We start from the raw sequence: 18,197 nt of genomic DNA, 5'->3' as shown, positions 1-18,197 counted from the left end.
AAGACAGAGAGAAGACAGCATCAGCCAGTAGTAGAGGGGTAGCACAGCTAAATCCAAATAAAGCAATAAGGACTGGCAGGATCAGGGAACTGATGGAGGAAAAGAGACAGAGGGAAAGATAGAAGGTGTATGGGTGTCATGGACTCAGGCTGGACTACTCCTCCCTCCTTTGCCCTATTAAAGGGGCCTCCTCTGCACCCACTTACAGACTTACTCACTGCCTTGCCTGTCTTCCATTCTGTGACTGAATCATTCTTGAGCTAATGGTCCCTCAGTCACTCTCTAAGAAGTCACCTCTTGTGTCTCCTTCATGTAGCTCTGGGCTGTCTTCACACCTGGCATTTTATCCCACTTAGGGATGGTGGTGAATTCTGCCACGGACTCCAATGAGGCCAGATTCTAAAGAGTCCGGCCCCTCAGAGTCTGTGGCGGAACAGAAGACTTACCTCTGCCTCCCCACAGAATCCTCTTCAGCCAGATCCTCCAGCTCCAGATTGCCAGCGATACGGCCGCCATGCCGTATCGCTGACGGAAGGGACTGACTGCGGATGCAAATGGCATCCGGGACACCATTTGCGGCCATAAAGGCCTTAGGCCATAAAGGCCATTTATGGCTGCATTTACCTTAAACTAAGGCCTTTACGGCTGCAAATGGCGTCCCGGACAAATGGCGTCCCGGCATCTGTCATAGCACATCCCTACACTCTATACCTTTTCATGGCTGGGCGGAGCTGCATGGAACAATCAGGACAGAAGTGAGCTGCTGGCCCCATGCCCCCTCCCCTCCCCTGATCATTGGTTCCTCTAACGTGATTGATGGTTCCCCCCATCCCTCCACTCCTCCACAGCAGGAGGGAAGTCAGAAGCCCTTCTAGTGGCCTGGATAGGTGGTTATGACAGCTGGTCCCCTCCTTTCTCCGAGGGAGAGAGAGTCTTCTCGGTGGCTTACCCTGAGATTGCTGGTGTTGCTAGTCCTTCTCTGCTAAATATGTCAGTGTGTGAGGGCATTAAATGCAGTATGCTGCTTGCATTACTGAGTTTGAAGGGTATACCAATTTCCGGGATCCCAACTACAGAAGTAAGAAATCCACAAACAGACTTGTATACAATCAGTTCACCTAGCCATCCCTAGCAGCCACCCCCCGCCGCAAGGGACTGGTTCACGGGGGACACCTTCTTCATTAGACCCAGCTTGCTTCCCTCCCCCCATGCTGTTTTTGCTCTTCCACCTTAGTCTGGTTTCCCAACGACCCTGCTAGGAGAAGAGATAGTGGCTGGCTAGGTGGGAGGGACTACTATGGAAAACCACCTCAGCATTACTGCCTTATCTAAAACAACCCCACAAACAAAAATGAAACCATTAAAAAGACCATTCCAAGCTCCGCATGATGAATTTACTCAGGGGAGGAGAAAAGGCACTTTTAATACCCATTGAAATCCTAACTGTCAAACCTTTCTCCTGTGGGGCTGAGAAGGGAAACTCCACCTGGGAGTGAACCCCCCCCCCCATCAAACTAGTGAGCAAAAGGGAGAAGAGGCAGTCAGTGAAGTCAATGGGAGGGGGGAGTTCCAAGTAAATGCATTGAAGGGGATGGGCGACCTTAAGACTGCTACTCTAAGTAGACTTACAGTGCACTCCTATGCATGCCTACTCAGAAGCAAGCCTCACAGATTTCAATGGCACTTACTCCCAGGAAAGGAAAGCCTTACAGCCAATGAGTTTACTCAGAAGTCAGCATTGCTGTGTTCAAGGGGATCTCGGAGAAGCATTTGGGATGGTTAACCAACATTATTCAACACCGCCAGCAACACCCCCTAGCACATGCCCACACAAAGCAGGACAAAGCACTAAAGCAGAAATACACAGGGGGGAAATGGCGATTTCAGCCGCAAGCACAGAAAATGCCGGATTTCCCCCTTTCTCAAATAACACGGGAAGAGGGAAGGGAAGCTGTGAGATAGCAGCAGGAGAGCAGCGTCATTGTTTAAAGCTCCAGCGAAAACCAGTGATTAAAGAAGAACGATCATGCTAAAAAAAACAAGGTGTGAGGAGAGCCCTGGACTCCATTCCTCCTGCCTGCACCAAGCACTCTCTGCTCCGCATCACGTAACCTGCAAGGTGTGGCATTTATCCCTGTCCTCTAATTGGAAACTGGAAAAACCATTGGCGAGAAAAAAATATTATGGAAATAGTTCTCTTTCAGAATGAGTGACTGTTTTAAAATAGTAGTGCTGCAAAACTCAAGGTTCAGTAGTAGTAATTTGAAACTAGCTGAAACACTGAGATGAGGCTTGGTGCCCTGAGAATAGACCCTAAACCAGAACTTTAGGGCTACAACTGGAAACCTGGGAAACCTAACTGGGACTAGGCCCTAATTTAAAGACTCTAATTATACAGGAGCAGGCCACATGTGATGTAGGATGGCCAAAACAGAGGAAATGCATCACCCAACGCAGGTTTGCATAAAAATTGCCCAATAATTGGAATAACTGCATATTTTTCATCTGTGTCCTTCTGTTATCCCTCTTCGTTTTGTTTTGTTTTCTGAACTGCAAGCCCTTTGGAACAGGGAGGTAACTTCCCAATCTTTGTAAAGCTATAATCTATATTATAGATTATATCTAACTATAATCTATATAGTTAGTGTGTTTTTTTAAAAAAATCCTCATCATCTCTGTACATATTTGATCCGTCATAATTTAAACCATGAAAAAACCACAGGCAACCTTGAAGCAGGTGGCCATGTGTCCTACTTTATAGAGGAAAATCCTCTTTTTGAAGTCATCCTCTATTTGAAGGGCTGTCCTGACCAAGTCCAGATTAAAGATAAAGAACCAGAAGTAGGGAGAGCAGAGACCTTGAAGTTGCCCGTCAGCAGTTAAAACCTAGCAGACAGAGCAGGCGCACAGGTCACCTTGTCATAGTCTTATATCTCTATTTTTATTTCTTTATTCATTCATTCATTTTATACCCTGCCTTTCTCCTGGGAAATGGTGCTCAAGGCAGACAACAACAATAAAAGCCAACCTTTAAAATGAAGACATGATTCAAACCATCATAAACAAATACATTAAAACATGACAATAAAAGAATCAAAGCAACACCCAGCCCAACAGACAAGCCTACATGCCAACAGCCTCCTTCAATGAAAAAGAAACCATATTTGCCTGCCAGAGGAAGGACTGCAGAAAGGGAGCTCACCTAACTTCCCTCAGCAGGGAGTTCCAAAGCCTGAGAGCAGCCACTAAGAAGGCCCTCTCTCACGACCCTATCAAACATGACTCTGATGGCAGCAGTACCAAGAGGAGAGCCTCCTCCGAAGATCTTAAAACCCGGGCAGGCTTGTACGGAAGAAAGCAGTCTTTCAGTTAGCCTGATCCCAAACTGTATAAATTATAGTAATTCTGTCTAAATGTGTATGTATTGTCTCTCTATTTAAATTATAGTAATTTTGCCTAAATTTGCATCTTTACACATAAGTTAGCATATGCAAATCTGTATCCTCTTTTGTCCTCTTTTTTGCTGATGCATCTCCTCTTTTGGGGGCCATACAAGAGTAGCCAACCTATCTCAGAGAGGGAAAAGCAATCTGCAGGAAGTACATACGAATTCATTTTAATAATCATATATATATATATATATATATATACACACATACACACACATACACACACAGTGTGTGTGTGTGTGTGTGTGTGTGTATGTGTATAAGTATGTGTGTGTGTGTGTATATATATATATATATATATATGAACAAATTATGAGAGCTATAAAATGTAATCATTTACATGTCTAAAACGTTTCAGTAGGAGAAGTCTGTGTTAGCCTGTAAGGCAGCAACAGCAGTGACCCTGAGAAGAATTGTCCAAAAGAACAGTATGTACAATGTTTTGATTAAAAGAAACTACCTGACTGGATTGTGAAAGCAACAACAAATATATATCCTTTTAACCTCAATCACCGCCAAATCAGAATACTGTGTGAGTGCAAAAATAAAAATAAAAATAAAGAACACCATTTGCCAATTTATTTCTGCATTTTATGCCTGTAACCAGTGTATTACTTCCAGAGCCCTGTGTTGAAGCACTTCAAAGACTATGGGGGAAAATCAAGCATTGTGCCTGTTTTATAGTTAGATAAATGGTAGCTGATGTGGTGGAGCAATAAAATCATGACCTGCCTTTGTGAGTTAACTTTTTACCTTTTACAAGTGCTTTCAAAACCGGACCAGCATTCAGTAACTCAAAATATTTATACTCTGGTATGAGTGAAGGGTCACTGCATGTGCATTGATTCAAGGCATCAATTACATCCTTTGCTTCATGAACTCTCAGACTAATATTTGTCCGGATCCAAAGGAAAGAATGGAAAAGATATCAGCTGAGACAGGAGTGGGAAAGAAGGTTACATTACTATGCAAATATGGTGGGAAAACTTGGATGGTGTTTGGTAGCAATCTCTGCAGGGTCAGAGGGTGGATACAGTAAGGGAGTAAGGACAGTGGTACTGTCATTACTAGAGGGAAGCATGGCACTAGTGATGGGAGTGAATTGTTGTTGTTGTTGTTATTATTAACATTTCTATACCACTCCATAGCCAAAGCTCTCTGGGCGGTTACAGAAGTTAAAACGTTAAAATACAATATACAAAGTTAAAAAGCCATTTATATAAAAGCACACAGACAATATACACAAACATATAACTAAAAACAACTTTGAACAGTCAGTCATAATTAAAGACATATCCAGGACATATTAAAACACATCATGTGCTGCCAAATGCCTGGGAAAAGAGATAGGTCTTAACCTGGCACCGAAAAGATAACAATGCTGACACCAAGTGGACCTCATTGAGGAGCTTATTCCACAGATGGGGAGGGGGCACCACTGAGAAGGCCCTCTCCCTCATTGCCACTTTCCAAGCTTCCCTGGGAGGAGGCACCTGGAGGAGGACCTTAGATGCTGAACATAGAGCATGGGTCGGTTCATTTCGGGAGAGGCGTGCCATCAGGTATTGTGGTCCCAAGCCATGTAGGGCTTTATAGGTTAAAACCAGCACCCTGAATCGAGCTTGGAAGCATAAAGGCAGCCAGTGCAAGCAGGCCAGAGTTGGTCTTATATGTGCAGACCTTCTAGTCCCAGTTATCAATCTGGCCACTGCATTTTGTATGAGCTGCAGCTTCCGAACCATCTTCAAAGGCAACCCCACATAGAGCACATTGCAGTAATCTAAGTTGGAGGTTACCAGAAGCCAGGTTATCCCTGTCCAAATAGGGTGCAGCTGGGCCACCAACCGAAGATGGTAGAAGGAATTCTGTCCCACTGAAGCCACCTGAGCCTCAAGTGACAAAGATGGTTCCAGGAGGACCCCCAAGCTACAGACCTGCTCCTTCAGGGGGAGCACAACCCCATATAGAACAGGTTGAACATCCTCCATCCAGTTAACAACATCTCAGTCTTGTCTGGATTGAGCTTCAGTTTATTAGAACTCACCCAGCCCACTGTCACAGCCAAGCACAGATTCAGCACATCCACAGCCTCTCCTGAAGAAGATGAAAAGGAGAAATAGAGCTGAGTATCATCAGCATACTGATGATAGCACACTCCAAAACTCTGGATAACCACACTCAATGGTATCTTGTAGACGTTGAACAGTATGGGGGACCTAACTGACCCCTGCAGAGCCCCATACTGGAGAATCCATAGGGCCGAGCAATATTCCCCAAGCACCACCTTCTGGAGCTGACCCTCCAAGTAGGAGCAAACCCACTGCAATACAGTGTCCCCCATTCCCAACTCAGAGAGTTGTCCCAGAAGGATACCATAGTCGATGGTATCAAAAGTCACTGAGAGATCAAGGAGAATCAACAGGGTCACACTCCCCTGTCTTTCTCCTGAATAGGTCATATGGCAGTTTCCATGCCAAAACCCAGCCAGAATTCTGACTGAAATGTAACCAGATAGGGATGTGCAAACCCACCCCATCCATCTGGGTTCTCTGAGCACCTGCCCAGACCCTGCACCCTCTCGCTAGTCCCCGGATTGCACTTGAGCCCCTCCCATGCTTGGCAAGCAGCTTGCACTCACCCTGGTGGCTTCATTGAGCTACATGGTCACCATTTTTAAAAAAAATTAAACTGCGATTGCAAAAATGCACATATTTGCGTGTGTGCGAAAATGCGCATTTTTGTAAATGCGCATATATGGACATGTGCAAAAATGTGCATTTTGCAAAATGTGCATTTTCACACATACACAACTATGTGCATTCACAAAAAATGCATTTGCAAGCATATGCGAATATGCACATTTTTGTGTTCGCCATTTTATTTTTAAAAAATGGCAGCTCGGGAGCTTGACAAGGCCTCTGGGCTGAGTGCGGGCCACTCGCCAAATGTGGGGGCAGGGGCTCTGCAAGAGGTGCTCGGGGATGCAGGCAGGGGTGGTTCCGCTGGATACCTGCATGGAATTGAGTGTGCACGCCATCACTAGGTCCAGATAATCAGTCTCATCAAGGGTGTCTGGAGCTGGTTTGCAACCACCCACTCAAGGACCTTGCCTAGGAATGGAACGTTTGCAACTGGCCTATAATTATTAAGGTTTTCCAGGTCTAGGGAGGATTTTTTCAGGAGTGGTCTCATTACCACCTCTTTCAGGTGGCCTGGGACGACTCTCTCTTGCAAGGAGGCATTGATCACCTTCCTGATCCAGCCAGCTGTTCCCTCCCTGCTGGTTTTTATAAGCCAAGAGGGGAAAGGATCCACTATAGGGATGCATGAAACACCTACCTGGCTCTGCGCCAGGCAATCCATGGTGGGGGGGAGGCGCTCCGTCCGTCCCCCTGGAATCCTCCCTGGCTGGCTCTGCTCCGTGGCGACTCCGCAGAGTCGCTGGCCACGGTCACCCGCAGCCAGACATCCGGCTGCTGGGCTGCACAGGGACTCAAATGGCGGCCGCCATAGCCACTGCCATTTGCGTCCATGTCTTTAGCCGTGATAGGCTATGTAAATATATCAAGACACGGCTAAAGACACAGACACAAATGGCGGCGGCTACAGTGGCCACCATTTGCGTTCCTTCCTATTGCCGTGATAGGCTACGTATATATTTACGTAGCCTATCCTGGCAGAACACAGGGGCACAAATGGCAGCTGCTACGCCGTTTGCGCCCCTGTCTTTTGCTGTGATAGGCTACGTAAATATATACATAGCCTATCACGGCTAAAGACATGGATGCAAATGGCGGCTACGTATATACTTAGATAGGCTATGTAGATACTTACGTAGCCTATCACGGCTTGCCAGGGATGCAAATGGAGGCCAGCGTAGCGGCCGCCATTTGCTGCCGCAGCCCGGCAGCGGCTGGATTCACCAGAGCCACCGCTGCCACCACCGGAGCTGCAGCCAGGTAGGCTCCATTTCGCGGGGCTTTCACGGGGTGGTGGGGCAGGTTGCTCCATTCCACCATGGATTCCAGGGGGCTGAATTCACTGGAATTCCCCCTCCCTGGGATCCGTGGTGAAATTCTCTAACATCCCTATGGAAGTGGTTGCACGAACCTGTCCAAGCACCTTGTCCATGTCCTCAAGTTGTACCAACTGAAACGCATCCAAGAAAACTGGACCAGGCTGTGCTCTGGACACCTCACCTGATTCACCAGCAGTAAAACTGGAGTCTAAGTCCCAGAGGATGCAAGAGAGTTCATCTTGGAAGTGCCTAGGCAGTGCATTACTGTGGGCCTCAGATGGGTCTATAGTGTCTTTAGGGCCAGAATGTTATAATCCCCAGACATCCCTAAAAAGCTCCGCTGAGCAGCATATGGAAGATTGAATAGAGGCAGCACTGCCCTTGCTGCTCTCACTGCCTTTGAGTATACCTGGACATAGGCACACACCAGAGTTTGATTGCATCCACTAGGAGTTCTTCTCCACCCACATTCAAGCTGTCTTCTATTTTGTTGCATTGCTCTCAGCTCCGGGGTATATCATGAAGCCGTTCAAGCTCTCCTCTGGAGAGGGCACTCAGGAACTATTGTGTCAACTGCCTGGGTCATTTCTGCATTCCACAGATCAATCAGAGCCTTCGACAGGGGTACCAGCCATATCAGCCAGAATTCCCCCCCCCCAAGCCCTCTGGAAACCATCCAGATCCATTAGCCTCTGGGGGCAGACCATCTTATCGAAAATAAGGGCAACGCAAATAGCGTTGCCCTTATAGAGACCCGGTAAGTGGCTTTCGTGCACTCCTAGCTGAGGCAGAAGTGGGAAATGCTGTGGTGAGGAAAAATGCAGTAGAGGATACTCCTTGGAAAAGAGTGACAGTTAGGAGAAGAAGAACTAGATGCCACTCTGCACCAGTGAAAGCAGTGGAGCTGTGGAACCGATTCCAGGTACTTGAGGATGAGACTGGAGGACAGCCTGCAGAGGAAGAATTACAGGGGGATCTGCATGAGAGTGAGCAAGAGGCAGAAGGTCAGTCAAGCAGAGGCGATGGCCTACAACAAGAAGAGAAGAGTAGTAGTAGTGGGAGACTCCTTGCTGCATGGGATCGAGACCCAAGTATGTTGCGAAGACCTGTGGACTCACCAGTAGGGATGTACGAAAGTCACTTACCTGAACCGAAATTTGATTCGTGGTCGGGGGGAGGCGCTCCGTCCCTCCCCCTGAAATTCTGGCCGGGGGGAGGCTCCCCGTCCCTCCCCCCCAAATTCTGGCTGGGGGGGAGGCGCCCCGTCCCTCCTGCTGCGAATCCTGGCTGGCCGGGAACGCAAATGGCGGCGGCCGTAGCCGCCGCCATTTGCGTCCCTGCAGTCAGCCGTGATAGGCTACGTAAATGTTTACGTAGCCTATCACGGCTGAGTAAAAAAAACCAAACCAAAAAAAACCCCGCACATACGCAAATGGCGGCGCCCATGATATCCTGATTAGCAAACTAGCTAAAAGTGGGTTAGATGAAACAACTATCAGGTGGATCCACAGTAGGGATGTACGAATTGCTTACCTTCAGCGCCGCTTGACTTCCGCAGTTTGCGGCCAGTGCTCCGTTCTGCCGTTAACAAGCCCCCAGAATTCTCCCCTTTTTTTTCCACTCCGAAAATTACGAAGATAAATCCGTACCAACAACCGTAATTCCGGTGCCCAGCCGTCTCCATGAGTCTGCATAACTTCTGTAAGAATTGCTATTTTTCGTAAACATTTACTTTTTTTTAATTGAAATCCTCCGTCTCCGTTTACTTTCAGGACCGGCATGGTCATTTTAAATGCGTTGCTTTAAACAAAGTGTTGCTTTAAAGAGGGAGTTCATTGCTCAGACACACCTATGACAGCCTTCTTTGGGGAAGCCCCTAGGAAGAGGAAGTGTTTGGGCTGAAAGTAAACTGAGACGGAGGATTTCAGTTTAAAAAGAACACCCACAAACAAGGCGGTAAGCACAATTCATCTTTTTTTAAAAAGTACATATTTATTATCGGAATATCCTACACTGTGTTTTTATTTACGAAACTTTTGCAACTCTTTGTGGATGACAAAAAAAAAAGCTGCATGATTGCTGGCTCTGCAGGACCTCATGGTGCCACTCCGCAGAGGATTCCATGGCACGAACTGACGGGAATTCGATCCCATTTCAGTCCGTGGTGGAATTCTCTGACATCCTTAATCCACAGGTGGCTACAGTCACAGAATAGGACTCAAAGAGTGCTGATAAATGGGATCTTCTCAAACTGGGGAGAGGTAACGGGCGGGATACCGCAGGGCTCAGTCCTGGGCCCAGTGGTCTTCAACATTTTTATTAATGACATAGAGGAGGAGGTGCAGGGAATGCTGATAAAACTTCAGATGACAAAAAATTGGGTGGGATAGCTAATACCCTGGAAGACAGAAACAGAATTCAAAGTGATCTTGATAGGCCGGAGCACTGGGCAGAAAACAACAGAATGAAATATAATAGGGATAAATGCCAAATTCTGCACCTAGGAAAAAGAAACCAAATGCACACTTACAAGATGGGGGATACTTGGCTCAACAATACTACAAGAGAGAAGGATCTTGGAATTGTGATAGATCACAAGCTTAATATGAGCCAACAATGTGATGTGGCTCCAATAAAGGCAAATGCTATTTTGACCTGCATTAATAGAAGTATAGCTTCCAATCACATGAAGTGGTAGTTCCCCTCTACTCAGCACTGGTTAGGCCTCATCTGGAGTATTGTGTCCAATTCTGGGCACCACACTTGAAGAAGGATGCAGACAAACTGGAGAGGGTTCAGAGGAGGGCAACAAAGATGATCAGGGGACTGGAAACAAAGCACTATGATGAGAGGCTGAAAGAATTAGGCATGTTTAGCCTTGAGAAGAGAAAACTGAGGGTAGATATGCAGGCACTCTTCAGGTACTTGAAAGGTTGCCACAGAGAGGAAGACCAACATCTCTTCTCAATCATCCCAGAATGCAGGACACGGAATAATGGGCTCAAGTTACAGGGAGCCACATTCCGGCTGAACATCAGAAAAAACTTCCTGACTGTTAGAGCAATACGACAATGGAATCAGTTACCTGGGGAGGTGGTGGGCTCTCCCACACTGGAGGCGTTCAAGACGAGGCTGGACAGCCATCTGTCAGAGATACTCTGACTTGGATTCCTGCATTGAGCAGGGGGTTGGACTCGATGGTCTTGTAGGCCCCTTCCAACCCTACTATTCTATGATTCTAACATAAAGACCTGTGCCCCCATTAGGCATGCCGCCACCACTCAGCAGCATCTGATTGGTTCAGATTGCTGCTACTCAAAAAGTAAACCATAGACATATATTAAAATAGGGTGCCACAGGGTCTGTAGTCTCGGCCATGGAAGGCCAGCTGAGAGGGTGAAGCTGCATGGCAGCAACTGAGGCAGGCTCAGGGATAGATGGGCCCTTCTCAGCCTGTAGGGCCTCAGCAACTACCCACCTATGCCAACCACTGATGCAGAGCCTGACCTGATCAGAGTCTTCCTCCATGTTATAGTGAGATGTACTGTATTTCTATTTAAATTATAATAATAATTTCTAAATTAGCATGTATATACTATATGCAAATGCTATGCAAATTTGTGTCCTCTTTTTTGGTAATGCATAAGTGGCCTCCCTACTAGCTAGCGCCCCCTCCATACCAACCCTCTTCCCAAAAACAAAGTCACCTTTGAGAAGGGGAGGGCTTGCTCAAGATGGGAGATGCCAGGCTTCCTAGAGACATGACAGGCCTCTCCTAAATTGGAGACAATTGGAGACACCTTTGAGAAGGTGAGGGGGCTTGCTAGAGACAGGCGAGGCCACTTAAGAACTAAAAATAGGTGTTGCAGAGGGTGATTTCCTAATGGACAATGCAAAATTTGTGGCATTCTTTACTTTTCAAATTGAATAGGAAGGCAAAGGAAACTACAGGTCCCATGCTCCCTTTTAGAAAATGGCCTTTCGGTTCACCAGTGAGCAGACCAGCCTCTCCTGTCTCTCATCTAGACCCTCCCTGCCACCAGCAGTTCCCCCCTCTTCTTCTCAATTGTGTTTTCTTTTTCACTGGGGAGCTTGCAGGGAGATGCAGATGCACTAGATGTTTGTCTAGTTTTTCTTGAGAATTCTGGGGGGGGGACTTTAAGGGATTTTTTGGTTTTAGTATTGTCAAGGAATCTCAGAAAAGGCCTGCTTTTTAGGGCAAGCCCATCTCTATGTGGCACCAGGACCAGACCTACACATTTTGCTGCCTAAGGAGGACAAGATGGTCCGGCCCCCCACCCCACCCCCATTCCAGGTGAAAACTGAATGGGCTGGCAGTTGAATCTTACTTCACTGTAAGTAACACTGGCAACAGAATAACATCCTATACCCACAGGGTAGTTTTGGGGTCCCAGGACAGGCTGTGTGGTAGTTATGCAGCTCTGTCCTCTACCAGAGTCAAAGGGCTCAGCGGGAATAGCAGGAGGGCTGCCACCACAGCCCCCCAGCATCTATTGCCTGAGGTGGCCACCTCACTTTGCCTAATGGTAGGGTCAGCCCTGTGTGGCACCACCTACCAGCCTAATAGTAGGGTCAGCTCTGTGTGATAGGGTCACATGACCCTAATGGTCACACGAACCTAATGAGTCACACAACCCTAATGGCAGGGTCGGCCCTGTGTGGGCACCATCTACCACCACCACCTGCCTGAGGTGGCCACCTCACTTTGCCTAATGGTAGGGTCGGCCCTGTGTGGCACCACCTACCAGCTTAATAGTAGGGTCAGCTCTGTGTGATAGGGTCACATGACCCTAATGGTCACACGAACCTAATGAGTCACACAACCCTAATGGCAGGGTCAGCCCTGTGTGGGCACCATCTACCACCACCACCTGCCTGAGGTGGCCACCTCACTTTGCCTAATGGTAGGGTCGGCCCTGTGTGGCACCACCTACCAGCCCTATAGGGCTTGGCCTTCCTTCTGCATTTGCTGCTACTATGCAATATCCTCTGATACTGACAGGGTCCTCCTCTCCCCAGCTTGGAGTCTGTTCTGGGCTGGCTAAGTCAGTCCCCTGCCCACACTGCCATCAGCTATGATGTATATAGATAAAGGGAGCCAGAAAGCTGGTCAGCTGTTGCTTCAGTTCTGGAGCATGCACACATTGATTGTAATTACCCGCTTTGGAAAAAGTATCCTCAAAAGCAATATATAAATAACCTGAATAAATTAGCAGGGTGTATCCATGTATATTTTCTCTCCAATGTAATATGGCTTTCTTTCTGTCTTTGCAGTCTGCTTACAATGACAATCCCTCTGTGCCACTGCCACACATTCACTTCTTTTTACAAGCCCCCACTGTGCCACCCTGCTGTGTCACCAAAATTCGTAGTGGTTTCCCATTCTTTCTTCCCTACAGTCAGCCAGCGTTCTGTAGCCACTGAGCGCACTCACTCCTTGTTAGTCTGTTCTGAGAGTCTTCCCCACTTGAGTTCTCCCCACCCCACCCCCAAGTTCCTACTGATAATTCCCCCTTCTGTGTGTGTGTGTGGGGGGGGGGTCAGTTCTGATACCCATTTGCATTTCAAAGTGCTTTGATATGCAGCACTGCTAGTGCCATTTCAAATCAAAGGTAAAATGCCTCAGTACATATGCAGAGTTAACCATGCAGTAGGGACGCCAGAGAATTCCGCCATGGATCTCGGCGAGGCCAAATGCCAGCGCATTCAGCCCCCTGAAACCCGTGGTGGAACAAAGTCCCCTGCCCCCCCACCCTGCGAAAGGCACGCGAAACAGAGCACTCACCTGCTGCCATTCACGCTGCTCTGCGAATGGCGGCCACGTCTGAGGCTGCCATTTGCTTCACCATTTAGGCGTGATAGGCTACGTAAATGCTTACGAAGCCTATCACGGCTAATGCAGGGATGCCATTTGTGTCCCTGCGGAGGCTGTGATAGGCTATGTAAATATTTACGTAGCCTATCACGGCAAAAAAAAAAAAGGGAACACAATTGGCAGCGGCTACGGTGGCCACTATTTGCGTTCCCTTTTTTAGCTGTGATAAATATTTACGTAGCCTATCACGGCGAAAAAGGGAATGCAAATAGCGTGATAGGCTACGTAAATATTTACGTAGCCTATCATGGCAAAAAAAAAAAGGAACGCAAATGGCGGCAGCTACAGCAGCCGCCATTTGCGTCCCTGCGCAGCCCAGCAGTGGTTGGATGTCGCTGTGGACTGCCCCAGTTGGCGGCTCCGCAGAGTTGCCGCGGAGCAGAGCCGGCCATCGAGGATTTCAGGGGGAGGGACAGAGCACCTCTCCCCCCACCACGGATGTACGAAACGAACCAGGTAAGTCATTTCGTACATCCCTACCATGCGTCCCCCTAGATTGCAGGCAATATATATTAGACAGATAGGCATGGCTCAAACGACATAGTAATACCCAATACAGCAGTAAATCATGCAGGGATCTGCATGCCTTTGTATTTTATTTTTAGTAGCTTATCCAAGCTACAAGAACATGCTGCAGAGAATATCTGGCCATTGTTACACAATGTGTTAGAAGGAATTTTTTAAAAAATCTGTGTGTATAGAAAAGAACTCTACCTTTTTTTGTTGTTACAGTGCTGCTCATGTTCCAATACTGATGATTATATATCAAATCTAACCTGGGAAGCCTTTTAAATTAAGACTCCAAGTCAGTATTAGACTTGTGGATTGAAGAAAGCAGTTCAGGGGCTCAGTAGCCCACACTACTAATCATAATATAGCTCTCCTTCTGCTGTCTAACTAATGCCTTTTAAATGTCAGTTTATTCATAGATGTAATTCTTCTAATTCTGTCTAATCTTTGAAAGACTTCCTCATGAGGTTCCATAAAACTACAGAATTGGCATGTGGCTTACATTATCACAGTGGTTATTAGTTTCTTCCTTATATCTAGAGCACGCCTTACATAAACACAACTTTTAGAGGAGATGTGTCTCTTTTATCAGATAGTAATGCACCATGTGTAAGACAATGTTAAACTGGAAAACTCACACTTTCCATTTCCTGCTGTTCAGCTCAAATGCTACACACCATTCAGTATGTGTCCTTGCGTGTGTGTTTTAAGAATGTGATGATTTAACCATCTAATATACCCATCTTTTACATACCGGAGCAAAGGAATTGCTGCAATTTTATTTGTTAAGGCTTTTTCAGCAAATGACTGTCAAAAACAAGTCCCAAGAGCCAAGTCACTTACATTCAATTCAAATTAAACCTTAAGCGAATAACAGATACATGTACAAAACTAATGAATAAAAATCCTGTTTACCAATTAGTTCAATCCAATTAAAACTTAAGCTGATAATTATATAAACCTCTGAAATTAAAAAGAAAGGGGGGAAGCACACTCAGTACAATATGTATTGGGAGATACATTTATTGGAGAAATGAGCTATTGTAAAGTGTGAAGGTGATTAGAGATTTGGAGTGAAGTACAGACCCCTTTTTATTCCATTGGCTTCCTTGATGGTACAGCAAGAAGTATTGTAAATGGACTGCCGACATTGGAAACACCTAAACAAAAGGAGCGTTTTGGTACGGAATGCCTGCGCCGTGTCCCTGGATGACTGCATACTTCTTTTCAAGGAAAATATAACACTTGAGGGAATTGTGTTTCCATGCTAGTTGGGCACCATGTTCAGTTTGTAAATACATGTCTCCACAGTGGCCAGTGAATAAAGTGAAGGGTTTGGAATGGATGATCCAATTGTCATGCCTCCCCTAGACTCCTCGTCACCAGAGGACGAAGGGGAAGGCATGACACCAGGTTCAAACATTACTCAAGGCAAAACAACATGGTATGCTCAGCACAGGCCTGCCTGCTGCTAAAAATTGAAGCCCCGTATCAAGTTTTTCCCGTCTGTGGATAACATTTATGCATTTCTTGCAATGTTGTCATGTCATGATTTTCCGCACCCTCGCTCTGTATCATTGGCTAGTAGAGATGGACAAACACAGAACATGATGATGTCACAGAAAGGGCAAGCATGCTTAAATGTCACAGGGAGGGAGAACTCAACACATGACTGCCATTTTTAATAGCAGCATGTTGAGCATAATGTTCCATCCTCAGCCATGAAGCTCAGTGGGTGAGCCTAGAAATATTGTGGTATCTGCTCAGGCTAACCTAAATTATAGATCATGATTGTAGACCAAGGACACATGCCGAAAGCATAATTAATATTGAAGTGGTTGTTCAGTACACAACTGGAACTAAGATTAAATCTGGATGATTTGAAACTTCATAGCTGAATAGAATTTGTTTTCTGATTCACAAGTTTAAATTCAGAGTTTTACAGAAATAAGATCCTGCTACAATAACTGAAACCTCTACCAAAACACTAACCAAGTGTAGGTGTTTAATTACCCATATCTTATACTGTCCATGTGGCAACCCTATTTACATCATAATTCCCATCTGATGTTATGAGCTTTTCTCTCCTACATGGAATGGCAATCCCAGTTATGCATAGAATGGGATGGATTGGTGAATTAGTATAGCATAGCACTCTGTTAACCTGCTCATTCAAAGCCAAGCTTACTAAACTGGGAGGAGCTCACACTCCCCTCACAGCTGTCTCCACTGCCTTCTTGAGGCATACATCCAAAGAGAAACAGATGCCCAGATTGTTGTTCTGTTCTTAACATATTTGGAGCATCGGTTTTCATGGGTCTCCCTACACATGACATTTCCTGCCATGGAATGTGTAGCATTCTCTGCCTTCTGAGTTGAACAGGGAAGCAGAGGAAACTACAGGTGCTATACTTCCTAGCAAGAAACAATATGCATCATTCATTTCCAGTTTATGAAAGGCCAGCCTGGCCTCACCTGTCACTACTCGGTCCTCCCTGCAGTCATGAGTTCTCTTCTTCTCAACAATATGGTGTTTTTGCTGTTGTTGTGAGTGTTATCAAGAGTCCATTTTCCATGAATGTATGCCCAAATGTGCACCTTCAGACATGCAACGAACATTGACACTTTGGAGGGATCTCATAAACACTGAGTAGCCCAAATGTTGGCACCTTAAGGATTAAGGAGATTTGGAGATTAAAGGCATAGTTGCTTAACCAATGAGTAATTTACTGAAAGGAATTAAAACATGCATTCAAAAGATCATACTAGGGCAACAGGCATTTACAGGGTTAAACATTCATACAGACTAATAGTTCCAATTACTAAGACACACACAGTGGCCCAGTTCACACATCACAACAACCCACTCTTTTTTTAAAAAATTGGGGGTGATTGTGAACAAGCCCAAATGAGCCCAATTGCTAAGCAACCCACGGACTTTCTCTGTGAATCAGGAACTCTGGCTTGTCTCTCGCTTGACAAGCCAGAGAAAGTATTCATGATTTGTTATTGGGTTGTTTCTCTGGCTCATTGATGCTGAGATGGGCCATTCAATGGCTTAAAAGGTGTTCGTTTGGAAGTAAACTGGACTGACAATTCTTCTGCCTCCCAACTTAAGCAGGAAGGTAAAATTTAACAGGCGGCTGAAAGCATTTACCTGTTCACTTTTCTTGGGCTGGCATCTGGGGCATAACTGCATTTTTGGAAGGGATATCCAGGTAGGGAAAGAGGACAAAAGGCTGAATCTGGGGAACAATAGGCAGGCCAGACAGAGAGGACTGATGGCCTTGGGTCCCATACACAGTTCTGCTTGGAGTGCCAGGCCTGGCTTTTAGGATGGCAAAGGCTTCTCCTGAGCTTTTCCCCAAGCTGGAATGATGTCTCCTTTTCCAGGCACAGGCTACAGTGTCAAAAAGAAAAGAAAAGCAGAATATCATTTGATAACAGGGGAATGGCAAGAAGGTGCCCTAAAATCAGTAGTAGCTGATTTTATCAGCTCTTAGTAGTGGTAGTCGATGTGGGATATTTCTCAGCTTGTCAAAAGCAACATTAATACTCAGAAATATTAACTTCAAGGTATTTTACAACTTTACTTTTGTGAGTAGAATAAGGATACGGGCTATATAAACTGAATGTTGGATGTAGGACCTTTCTGTCTTCCCTTTTAAAAAAAAATCCCAAAGCTAATTGTTTCTAATCCTAGACTACACAGAAATTAATTCCTTTTTTTCTGATGGGCTTTTAGGCAAAAGATCCATTAATCCCTGTTAAATTATTTTGAATGAATGATTAGATTTCTATTCACCCGTTTCTCAGACCTACTTACATGGCATGTCCAGGCAGCAAAGCAAAGGCTGACACTCAGTCCACATTATTTCCCTGCAGGCCACACACAGACTCCATCCTGCATAGCTCCTCCACCCCTGCCTGCCCATCCACAGTGCTGAGAGAGCATCAAGCATGGTTCTAATATGGGCTGTGTAGTCTTAACATCACACACACACACACACACACACACACGTGCATGCAATAGTAAAAAAAAAAGGTCCCTGTCTGAATATGCTCCATGTTATAATGGTGTGGTTCTGTGAGCAAGAATATTTGGGTGATTCAAATCTTGCTCAGCTATGAAACCGACTGTGTGGCCTTCAGCAAGTTATTAGCTCTCAGAGTTGCTGTGAGGATTTATTAAACAAGAATGGTAAAGCGTATTTTGTAAACTGCACATGGCCGGGTGCTTTTTGTTTGTTTGTTTCCGCACTTCAGTGTTCTTGGCACTGTGGTAGTAGTGACATTTTCAATTAGCATGATATTTTAGAGCTGC

This window comes from Heloderma suspectum, chromosome 5 (genome assembly GCF_057233095.1).
Source record: "Heloderma suspectum isolate Gila_16-S chromosome 5, 16-S_ref, whole genome shotgun sequence".
Taxonomy (NCBI): domain Eukaryota; kingdom Metazoa; phylum Chordata; class Lepidosauria; order Squamata; family Helodermatidae; genus Heloderma; species Heloderma suspectum.
This window is presented reverse-complemented; position numbering follows the sequence as displayed.